At 46.6% G+C, this 12,231-nt stretch overlaps 1 protein-coding gene across 1 annotated transcript in view; it reads right to left on the minus strand.

Annotated features, from left to right (window-relative positions):
* The window catches only part of AFF2 (ALF transcription elongation factor 2), a 599,847-nt gene that overhangs the window by 122,982 nt on the left and 464,634 nt on the right, over positions 1-12,231 (minus strand). The gene's annotated exons all lie outside the window — the stretch shown is intronic.

The raw sequence follows: 12,231 nt of genomic DNA on the forward strand, positions 1-12,231 counted from the left end.
TTGGCACTACTTTGTTGATGCACGTGCGGCTACTGTGCACACAATTCACAAACACAGAAAATAATTTTTTTTTTTGGTTTGGACTGGAGTGTACTTTGGGGGTTACAGCACCCTTTAACGGTCAAGCCAGCTGGCCCTTTACTTATGACACAGGCGCACGCTTGGCACTACTTTGTTGATGCACATGCGGCTACTGCGCACACAATTCACAAACACACAAAAAATATAATTTTTTTAGCACTTGGAGGGAGCACCCCTGATGGACAGAGCACCCCCTGGACAACACTACAGCACCCCTTTAGGACTGGGACACTGCACAGGACTTTGGAGTGGACACAGCCCCTATGGAGAACTGACTGCACAACACAGTCCAGCCAGCCCCTATGGACTTTGAAGTAGTGGACACAGCCCCTATTAACAACAGCAGCACAGCACAACACAGCCAGCCCCTATGGACTTTGAAGTAGTGGACAACAGCAGCACAGCGCAGCACAGCACAGCACAACACTACTCTGCACTACACTACACTACACTACACAGCCCAGCCAGCCCTAACTCCCACCCTCCCTCTTCACTGTCCACAGCCGAGTGAGAAAATAGGGCCGACGCGGGTACCTTATATAGGTTCCAAAACCCGCGAGACTCGGAAGGCGGGATGATGACGTTTTGCCTCAATTTCAGATCCGAGTCAGGCTGGAAAAGTCGAGCCTGACTCGGATCTGCCTCAGATCGGGGGGGCTCGGGGGGGTTCGGATTTCAGAAATCCGAACCCGCTCATCCCTAATATATACACAGTATATACACACAGTCAAGTCACATTATTATGACCAGCAGCTAATAGGCAGAGTAACCGCCATGTGCAGCATGGACAGCAGCTAGACGGAGAGGGAGTGACTCACTAAGGTACTGGTAAGTTATCACAGGTATCTGGAGCCATGCTGACTGCAGTGCATCTCACAGCTGCTAGAGGGTGCGTGGTGGAGTATCCATAGAGCGAATACAACGATCAAGGTGGTCCCACAGATGCTCACTTGGGGAATTAGGGTGCCAGGGAAGTACATGGAAGTCTTGGTCATGCTTATCCAACCACTGTCGGACATTTCTAGCTGTGTGACATGTCGCATTGTCTTGCTGGAAGATCCCATCCGCTTTAGGGAAGACAATTAGCATGTTTGGGTGTACATGCTCTGCAAGAATGGATTCATAATCAAATCGGTTGAGGGTGCCTTCCACATGGATGAGTGGGCCCAGAAAATGCTATAAAACCATTCCCCAAACCATAATGCTGCCACCACCAGCTTGTGTTCAGCAATGGTTGCAGGGTGTTTGTTCCCCGATGTTTCTTGTCTGACATGCCAACGGTCATCCATTCGATGAAGCAGAAGGTCCAGTTCCGATACCGGTGTGAAAATTGAAGCCTTTTCCACCGGTGCACCTTCGTTTGCTTTGGAGCACCTACTGCATACGCAACAGGGTTCACTGAACTATAATTTTAGACACAGGTTCATTTTGATAGCGAGCTGCTCCACTGTAGTGTGTCGGTCTGCCCTCACGCACCTTTGTAGCAAACGTTCACCTCTCACATCAACGGCACATGGTGCTCCGCCAGTTATTCGTAATGGTGCCATTTGTCCAGCCACGATACACCTTCACCACAGCAGCACGTGAACAGTTCACAAACTGTGCTGTTTCAGAAATACTGCCACCCTTGGCCCGAAAGCCAATAATCATCCCTTTTGCAACTCAGATAAAGAGCCCCTTTTACCTATGACAGCAACGAGTGATATGTGTGGAGGCGGCCTGTCGCACACCTTATATACCCACCAAGCCAGCGCATGGAATGTGGCGTACTTCATGGGCTACGCGCTGCCAATGTCAAATGTAGGAGGTGGTCATAATTGATTGTGCCCCCACAAGTTTGTTGCCCTGGGGCCCCAAAGATCTAATCTGGTTTAACAGCAATACATCTATTGCTATTTATCCTAGTCTGTAATGGTTTATTTATGCTCTGCACCTCCTTGTCAACTTTATGTGTACTAGTTGTCTTATAGGTATGATTTGTGTTTCTAACTGTCTGGCACTGCAGAGTTTTGTGGCAACTTCCAAATAGACAATGATAATAATGATGATGAAGTTTAGAATAATACCTAACACAGACCGAGTGAAATTAATAGTCTTACAATTAAATTAAATAGAACGACACCATTTATCACATATACATAATATGTAAAGAAACGGGAACATTTTTACAGTTATGACCTCTGTGGCTTCTCCTCGATTGAAACAGCTGTCACCAGCACTTATATTCAACTCAACTTATTAGCGTGTGGCTCTCTGCCAAAGCCATTTGCATTTGCAGAATTACGCTTTTATACATGTTAATATGGGAAATGACTTTAAACAAATTGCATGTGATGAGCTGCCTAACCTGTAATCTATAAATTTAAGTCCCATTAACCACAGGGACAAAATGAAATACAAAATGCTATATTTATTAAATCTATGTGTGCATAAATATGTAGTCTGCTCTTTTGCCCATTCTCAGTATGAATACTCTAGCAGCTGTAGTAATGCTAATATTGACTTAACACTGCTACCCATAAGCTGGTAATGATGTGATGATTAAGCAGCTACTTATGCATAACTTGCTACAAATGTACAGAATACAGGGCCTGATTTAGAGATGGATGCAATGCCAATGCTTACACAGCTAAGTGATTATCGCTGGCCTCCGCATGTGTCTGTGTCACTTTGCGCATTTGGCAAGTTTCATTACCGATGTCAAAGGCAGTAAGGATTTATTTGCAAATTGGCAGGCAGGGACGATTTATGGGTGGCAACGGGGAGGTGCCAACTCAAATGCAGGCGTATTGCGACCATATAGCTTTGTATTACATATCTCTCTGTTCTAAACTTCCAAAGGTCTCAATCTTAGCCACCATGTGATGATGTAACCACAGGTAAATGTAACATATTGCAGGACAGGTAAACAAGTTTGGGTTAAAAAAAAATAGGGTTTGTCTAAAATCCGAACCCGCCCATGCCTAGTTTGTATAAGGCAGGTGAGGTTGTAAAATGAAGGTGGAAAGGAAGGATTAGCAGGTTATAGTCCATGTGTCTCTTCATGTTCCTAGAGAAGCAAGTTGACCTATTAAGACCTTTTTCTTCATCCTAGGGATACATGTTATAATCATAAAAGTCCAGGTTCACCACTCATCACACTGATAACCATTGCCAATGGAGTTCACCAAACTGTTACCACTCACCTCAAAACACAAATGTAGGCTCTCCACACCCCAGCCATCTTCTGTACCAGATGCCCCAGAGAACCTGCCATCTTCTGAGCCAGATACCCCAGCCTGGCTCCCTCCACAACATCTCATTTCTGGGCTAGCAAGGTTTCCCTGAACCCTGACTGGTCCTGTACTGAGCTTCCCTTGGAAGCATGTGACAAATCCAGGTAACAGTTCTGGATGACCAGTGCTTTCTGGGCTGCTACTCATTCCAAGTGTGATACTTGTCTAAATGAAAGTTATTCCATTGTGCAGCCGGTCCCTTGGAATTTGATGTACAGTATCATGACATCACTAGCTATGCACATGTCTATAGCTTCTTGCTCCTATCTAAACAAATTAATTCATTATTTTAGTTGTTAAACAGTGGAACACAGTAATAACAGAAAAAAATCAAATTGGATTACAGTCAGACTAATGGCACTGATACGCTGGGCCTTTACCTAGCTAGACCATACACCAAACCCATATTTTATCTACCCTTTTAAGATCACATACATATCAAACTTAACTTTAGGACGTGATTAATCTTTAATTGTGAACCATATAAATTGTTTAGGAAATGACAGAAGCAAAATTAATGGAATGACACTGATATAATAAGTAGAGGAAATCAAGATCCTTTACCTATTCAGTATAGCACTTACACTTGCTCAATAACTCTTTAATCCGTGGTTTACTGTGCTTAAAGTAATATAAAAGTCCAACTTGTTCCATTAACCACTCAATCACATCCAGATAAATGCTCACAAATGGCTTCACAAGAATTTAAAAGTAGAAAAGCCCAGCAGGTAAGTTCTTTTACCAAACTGAATAGGTAAGGTTAGCACATATAAACAAACAAGGTTCTACATAGGCAGACAGTACATACTGTATTAAGTAGGGGTGAGCGGGTTCGGATTTCTGAAATCCGAACCCCCCCGAGCCCCCCGATCCGAGTCTGATCCGAGTCAGGCTCGACTTTTCCCGCCTGACTCGGATCTGAAATCGAGGCAAAACGTCATCATCCCGCCTTCCGAGTCTCGCGGGTTTTGGATCCTATATAAGGTACCCGCGTCTGCGCCATTTTCTCACTCGGCTGTGGACAGTGAAGAGGGAGGGTGGGAGTTAGGGCTGTGTAGTGTAGTGTAGTGTAGTGCTGCTGTTGTCCACTAATTCAAAGTCCATAGGGGCTGGCTGTGTTGTGCTGTGCTGCTGTTGTTAATAGGGGCTGTGTCCACTACTTCAAAGTCCATAGGGGCTGGCTGGACTGTGTTGTGCAGTCAGTTCTCCATAGGGGCTGTGTCCACTCCAAAGTCCTGTGCAGTGTCCCAGTCCTAAAGGAGTGCTGTAGTGTTGTCCAGGGGGTGCTCTGTCCATCAGGGGTGCTCCCCCCAAGTGCTAAAAAAATAATATATTTTCTGTGTTTGTGAATTGTGTGCGCAGTAGCCGCACGTGCATCAACAAAGTAGTGCCAAGCGTGCGCCTGTGTCATAAGTAAAGGGCCGGCTGGCTTGACCGTTAAAGGGTGCTGTAACCCCCGAAAGTACACTCCAGTCCAAACCAAAAAAAATTTATTTTCTGTGTTTGTGAATTGTGTGCGCAGTAGCCGCACGTGCATCAACAAAGTAGTGCCAAGCGTGCGCCTGTGTCATAAGTAAAGGGCCGGCTGGCTTGACCGTTAAGGGTGCTGTAACCCCCGAAAGTACACTCCAGTCCAAACCAAAAAAAAAATTATTTTCTGTGTTTGTGAATTGTGTGCGCAGTAGCCGCACGTGCATCAACAAAGTAGTGCCAAGCGTGCGCCTGTGTCATAAGTAAAGGGCCGGCTGGCTTGACCGTTAAAGGGTGCTGTAACCCCCGAAAGTACACTCCAGTACAAACCAAAAAAAATTTATTTTCTGTGTTTGTGAATTGTGTGCGCAGTAGCCGCACGTGCATCAACAAAGTAGTGCCAAGCGTGCGCCTGTGTCATAAGTAAAGGGCCGGCTGGCTTGACCGTTAAAGGGTGCTGTAACCCCCGAAAGTACACTCCAGTCCAAACCAAAAAAAAAATTATTTTCTGTGTTTGTGAATTGTGTGCGCAGTAGCCGCACGTGCATCAACAAAGTAGTGCCAAGCGTGCGCCTGTGTCATAAGTAAAGGGCCGGCTGGCTTGACCGTTAAAGGGTGCTGTAACCCCCGAAAGTACACTCCATTCCAAACCAAAAAAAAATTATTTTCTGTGTTTGTGAATTGTGTGCGCAGTAGCCGCACGTGCATCAACAAAGTAGTGCCAAGCGTGCGCCTGTGTCATAAGTAAAGGGCCGGCTGGCTTGACCGTTAAGGGTGCTGTAACCCCCGAAAGTACACTCCAGTCCAAACCAAAAAAAAAATTATTTTCTGTGTTTGTGAATTGTGTGCGCAGTAGCCGCACGTGCATCAACAAAGTAGTGCCAAGCGTGCGCCTGTGTCATAAGTAAAGGGCCGGCTGGCTTGACCGTTAAGGGTGCTGTAACCCCCGAAAGAACACTCCAGTCCAAACCAAAAAAAAAATAATTTTCTGTGTTTGTGAATTGTGTGCGCAGTAGCCGCACGTGCATCAACAAAGTAGTGCCAAGCGTGCGCCTGTGTCATAAGTAAAGGGCCGGCTGGCTTGACCGTTAAAGGGTGCTGTAACCCCCAAAGTACACTCCAGTCCAAACCAAAAAAAAAATTATTTTCTGTGTTTGTGAATTGTGTGCGCAGTAGCCGCACGTGCATCAACAAAGTAGTGCCAAGCGTGCGCCTGTGTCATAAGTAAAGGGCCGGCTGGCTTGACCGTTAAAGGGTGCTGTAACCCCCGAAAGTACACTCCAGTCCAAACCAAAAAAAATTTATTTTCTGTGTTTGTGAATTGTGTGCGCAGTAGCCGCACGTGCATCAACAAAGTAGTGCCAAGCGAGCGCCTGTGTCATAAGTAAAGGGCCGGCTGGCTTGACCGTTAAGGGTGCTGTAACCCCCGAAAGTACACTCCAGTCCAAACCAAAAAAAAAAATTATTTTCTGTGTTTGTGAATTGTGTGCGCAGTAGCCGCACGTGCATCAACAAAGTAGTGCCAAACGTGCGCCTGTGTCATAAGTAAAGGGCCGGCTGGCTTGACCGTTAAGGGTGCTGTAACCCCCGAAAGTACACTCCAGTCCAAACCAAAAAAAAAAATATTTTCTGTGTTTGTGAATTGTGTGCGCAGTAGCCGCACGTGCATCAACAAAGTAGTGCCAAGCGTGCGCCTGTGTCATAAGTAAAGGGCCGGCTGGCTTGACCGTTAAAGGGTGCTGTAACCCCCGAAAGTACACTCCAGTCCAAACCAAAAAAAAAATTTTTTTCTGTGTTTGTGAATTGTGTGCGCAGTAGCCGCACGTGCATCAACAAAGTAGTGCCAAGAGTGCGCCTGTGTCATAAGTAAAGGGCCGGCTGGCTTGACCGTTAAAGGGTGCTGTAACCCCCAAAGTACACTCCAGTCCAAACCAAAAAAAAAATAATTTTCTGTGTTTGTGAATTGTGTGCGCAGTAGCCGCACGTGCATCAACAAAGTAGTGCCAAGCGTGCGCCTGTGTCATAAGTAAAGGGCCGGCTGGCTTGACCGTTAAAGGGTGCTGTAACCCCTGAAAGTACACTCCAGTCCAAACCAAAAAAAAAATATTTTCTGTGTTTAGCCGCACGTATATATCAAATCGATATAACATAAATGGAGGACCAAACTTTCTCCGATAAAAATAAAATAGAGAAAGAAAGCTACTGCCACTAGTCATGACATAGACGATAACATGCCATCAACGTCATCTGCCAAGGCCGATGCCCAATGTCATAATAAAGGGCACATACAATCCCAAATGGCAAAGTTCAGGAAAATGACCTTGAAAAAGACATTTAAATCAGCTGAAGAGAAACGTAAACTTGCCAATATGCCATTTACGACACGGAGTGGCAAGGAACGGCTAAGGTCGATCCCTAGTATGTTCATGACTAGTGGTTCAGCTTCACATGACGATGGAAGCCCTCCTCCCACTAAAAAAATCAAAAGAGTTAAGCTGGCAAAAGCACAGCGAAGAACTGTGCTTTCTAAGAAGATATCACAAATCCCCAAGGAGAGTCCAAGTGTGGTGGTGGTTGCGATGCCTGACCTTCCCAGCACTGGACGGGAAGAGGTGGCTCTTTCCACCATTTGCACGCCCCCTGCAAGTGCTGAAAGGAGCACCCACAGTCCACTTGCTGATATGCAAATTGAAGATGTCACTGTTGAAGTACAACAGGATGAGGATACTGGTGTAGCTGGTGCTGAGGAGGAAGTTGGCGAGGAGGATTCTGATGGTGATGTGGTTTGTTTAAATCAGGCTCCGGGGGAGACAGTTGTTGTCCGTGGGATGAAAAAGCCCATCACGGTCATGCCTGGGCAGAAGACCAAACATTCCACCTCTTTGGTCTGGTAATATTTCTATCCAAATCCGGACAACAACTGTCTTGCCATATGTACCATATGTAAAGGTGAAATAAGTAGGGGTAGGGACGTCAACCACCTAGGAACATCCTCTCTTATATGGCACCTGCAGCGCGTTCATAAAAAGTTACTGTCAAGTTCAGAAACTTTGGCTAAGACCGTAAGCAGTCCAGGGACACCTAAATCCTGTTGTCCTGTTGTATCCAAGCGCCTGCAAACCACACCGTCAACTCCCTCCTCGTCAATTTCCTCCTTAGTCAGGATCGGAAGTAGTCCTGCAGGCCATGTCACTGGCATGACTGACTCTCCTATCCGGGATTCCTCTGGAGGATCCTGCATTGCTACGCCTACTGCTGCCGCTGCTGCTGTTGCTGCTGCTTGGAGTCGTTCATCATCCCAGAGAGGAAGTAGGAACACCACTACTTTTACTAAACAATTGACCCTCCAACAGTCCTTAGCGAGGAGGATGAAGTACGACAGCAGTCATCCTGAAGCAAAACGTATAACTGAGGCCTTGACTGCTATGTTGGTGTTAGACGTGCATCCGGTATCCGCCATTAGTGCAGTGGGATTTAGACAATTGATGGAGGTAGTGTGTCCCCGGTTCCAAATCCCGTCTAGATTCCACTTCACTAGGCAGGCGATACCGAGACTGTACAGAAACGTCAGAAAAAGTGTCCTCAGTGTCCTGAAAAATGCTGTTGTACACAATGTCCACTTAACCACGGACATGTGGACAAGTGGAACAGGGCAGACTAAGGACTATATGACTGTGACAGCCCACTGGGTAGATGTATCACCTTACGCAGCAACAGCAGCAGCGTCACCAGTAGCAGCATCTCAGAAACGCCAGCTCGTTACAAGGCAGGCTACGCTGTGTATCACCGGTTTCAGTAAGAGGCACACCGCCGACAACCTCTTAGAGAAACTGAGGGAAATCATCGCCCAGTGGCTTACCCCACTTAGACTCTCCTGGGGATTTGTGATATCTGACAACGCCACCAATATTGTGCGGGCATTACATCTGGGCAAATTCCAGCACGTCCCATGTTTTGCTCACACAATAAACTTGGTGGTGCAGAATTTTCTGAAAAGCGACAGGGGCGTGCAGGAGACGCTTTGGGTGGCCCGAAAAATTTCTGGCCACTTTCACCATTCAGCGACTGCGTGCCGAAGACTGGAGCGCCAGCAAACACTCTTGAACCTGCCCCGCCATCACCTGAAGCAAGAGGTTGTGACGCGGTGGAACTCAACCCTCTATATGCTTCAGAGGATGGAGGAGCAGCAAAAGGCCATACAAGCCTATTCATCCACCTATGACATAGGCAAAGGAGGGGGTATGCACCTGACTCAAGCGCAGTGGAGAATGATTTCCGTGTTGTGCAAGGTTCTCCAGCCCTTCGAACTTGCCACACGTGAAGTCAGTTCAGACACAGCCAGCTTGAGTCAGGTCATTCCCCTCATCAGGCTTTTGCAGAAGCAGCTGGAGAAAGTGAAGGAGGAGCTAAGACGGAGCGATTCCGCTCGGCATGTGGGACTTGTGGATGAAGCCCTTCATTCGCTTTGCCAGGATTCCAGGGTGGTCAATCTGTTGAAATCAGACCACTACATTTTGGCCACCGTGCTTGATCCTAGGTTTAAAGCCTATGTGGTGTCTCTCTTTCCGGCCGACACAAGCCTGCAGAGGTGCAAAGACCTGCTGGTGAACACACTGTCAGCTGAAGCGGAACGTGACACGTCAACGGCTCCTTCTTCATTTTCTCCCGCAACTGGGGCTGCCAGGAAAAAACTTAGATATCCTAAGCAACCCGGTGGCGGTGATGCAGGGCAGGCAGGACCAAGTTTGGACATCTGGTCCGGACTGAAGGACCTGGCAACAATTTCTGACATGTCTACTGTCACTGCATATGATACTGTCACCATTGACAGAATGGTGGAGGATTACATCGGTGACAGCATCCAAGTAGGCATGTCAGACAGTCCATACCTGTACTGGCAGGAAAAAGAGGCAATTTGGAGGCCCCTGTACAAGCTGGCTCTATTTTACCTGAGTTGCCCCCCCTCCAGTGTGTACTCCGAAAGAGTGTTTAGTGCAGCCGGGAACCTTGTCAGCGAAAGGCGTAGGAGGTTGCTTCCACAGAATGTGGAGAAGATGATGTTCATCAAAATGAATTATCAGCTCTTCCAGGGAGACCAGCCTCCAGAAGGTACAGAGGGACCTGTGGTGGTGGATTCAAGTGGGGACGAGTTAATACTTTGTGAGGATGAGGATGTACACACTGAAGAGGGTGAGGAATCGGTGGATGAGGAGGATGAGGATGACATCTTGCCTCCGTAGAGCCAGTTTGTGCAGGGACACATTAATTGCCAGCTTGTTTTGTGGGGGCCCAAACGAACCAATCATTTCAGCCACAGTTGTGTGGCAGACCCTGGCGCTGAAATGATTGATTTGTTAAAGTGTGCATGTCCTGTTTATACAACATAAGGGTGGGTGGGAGGGCCCAAGGACAATTCCATCTTGCACTTCTTTTTTTTCTTTGCATTATGTACAGTTTGGGGCCTAGTTTTTCTAACTGCCATCCTGTCTGCCACTGCAGTGTCACTCCTAGATGGGTCACGTGTTTGTGCCGCCCACTCGTGTCGCTTAGCATAGTCATCCAGCTACCTCGGTGCAACCTTTTGGACATGAAAACACTATTGTGAGGTGTGAGGTGTTCAGAATAGACTGGAAATGAGTGGAAATTAAGGTTATTGAGGTTAATAATAGCATAGGAGCAGAAAAACCTACAAATTCTGTGATTTTAGCTGTTTTTATGCTTTTTAAAAAAAAAATACAGATCCAAAACACAAAACCCAGAACCCAAAACACGGAAGGGTGGTTTTGGCAAAACCAATCCAGATCCAAAACACGAAGAAAGATCCAGATCCAAAACCAAAACACAAAACACGAAAAGTGGCCGGTGCACACCCCTAGTATTAAGTCAATGGATTGGGATAAAACACCATTAATACAAGCATGCTTCCAATGTTATTTGCACCAACATCAATTCAGTGTTTAAAGCTCTAATAGGGGGTATCCACTTAGTGATTTAAACAAGCGATTGCACGATAACGATGTCGTTATCGTGCAATCGCTTGCAAATCGCGCATGCATCGTGCATGCATTGGGCATGTTTTGGATGGAAGTGATGCGCGTGCCCGCGGGTCGCTTCTGACATCCGACATCTCCCGTACATCGTCAGGTTCTGCATGTGCGGGGATGAGGGATGTGCCGGGACTGAACGAGTGAACATTTAGTCTAGGCACATCACTAGCTATACAAACGACAGCACGATTGCAATGTTGCAATCGTGCTCTCGTTTGTATATCGCTTTGTACATAAATGAAAAGTACAAAATGACATCTCAATTGTAAAGAAAAGATATGTCCATCTATTTTAGCTGGTAGCAAAATGACTTCCACCCTCCAGGCTGTAGCCCAGGTTGTGCTTTGTGCAGCTGTGTTTTTTCAGGAGCCCCTTATACAAACCAGAAGGGGGGGGTCAGTAGTAGGAATTTATGTATTACGGCTAGGCCCTGCATGGGTGGGGGTGAAGCATTGTTCAATCACCTTTTACTAGGTCATAGCAAAGTTTTAATGACCTACAGATGTGTCTACATATAGGGCCTGATTCAGACTTGGAAATAGAGAGAGAGATCTCTCTCAACTTATCATCTTGGTGAAACCATGCAGCACTGCAGGTGGAGCAGATTTAAAATGTGCAGAGAGATTTAGATTTGGGAGGAGTGTTTCCAAACTGACATCTAAATTGTAGAGTAATAATAAAGCTGTGCAGTATTTGTGGGCTACATGCAAAAGCAACCAGTATTTACCCCACATGTGAAAAAATTTATGTATTTACACCCCTTGCGTTGCAACATGGATTGTCCAGGTACACAGTTGAGCGAGATATCTCACTCTCGGCCTGATTCAGAGCGGCCACTCGTTTGCTATGAGCGATGTTCGCACAACTGCGCATGCGTATGGGTCTTAATGCGCATGCGCAAACCAGTAATTGCGGTCGGAAATCGAGCTCTCGCAAAACAGCGAGGGGCTGCTAATTTGATTGACAGAATGTACCGTTTGTGGGTGGTAACAGGGGAAGGTGCTTGGAAACGGGGGAGTGGAGATCCGAACGCAGGCGTGCCTAACGGTCAAAAGGGCGTTTAATGGAAGTGCATAATTAGTACAGGAGCGTCATCGACCATGTCACTTGGTTGTCTTTTAGCCTGAACTGCTCGCAGTGATTGTGGTAGGAAAAACCTACCACAAGCACTACAAGCAGTTCAGATGCCTTTCGATGTACCCGATTAATCAAATAAATACCGGAGATGACGTGTGATGCGAACGGCAAAGGGGCGTCTTTACAAAATAGCGAGCGCATTTTTCGTTCGCTCGCTCAGACATAGAGGCGTCAACAAACTGCAATGAGCAAGCGCTCAATATAAATAGCCGGCCCCTTTT

This window comes from Taudactylus pleione, unplaced genomic scaffold (assembly GCF_031769625.1).
Source record: "Taudactylus pleione unplaced genomic scaffold, aTauple2 ptg000222l, whole genome shotgun sequence".
NCBI lineage: Eukaryota > Metazoa > Chordata > Amphibia > Anura > Myobatrachidae > Taudactylus > Taudactylus pleione.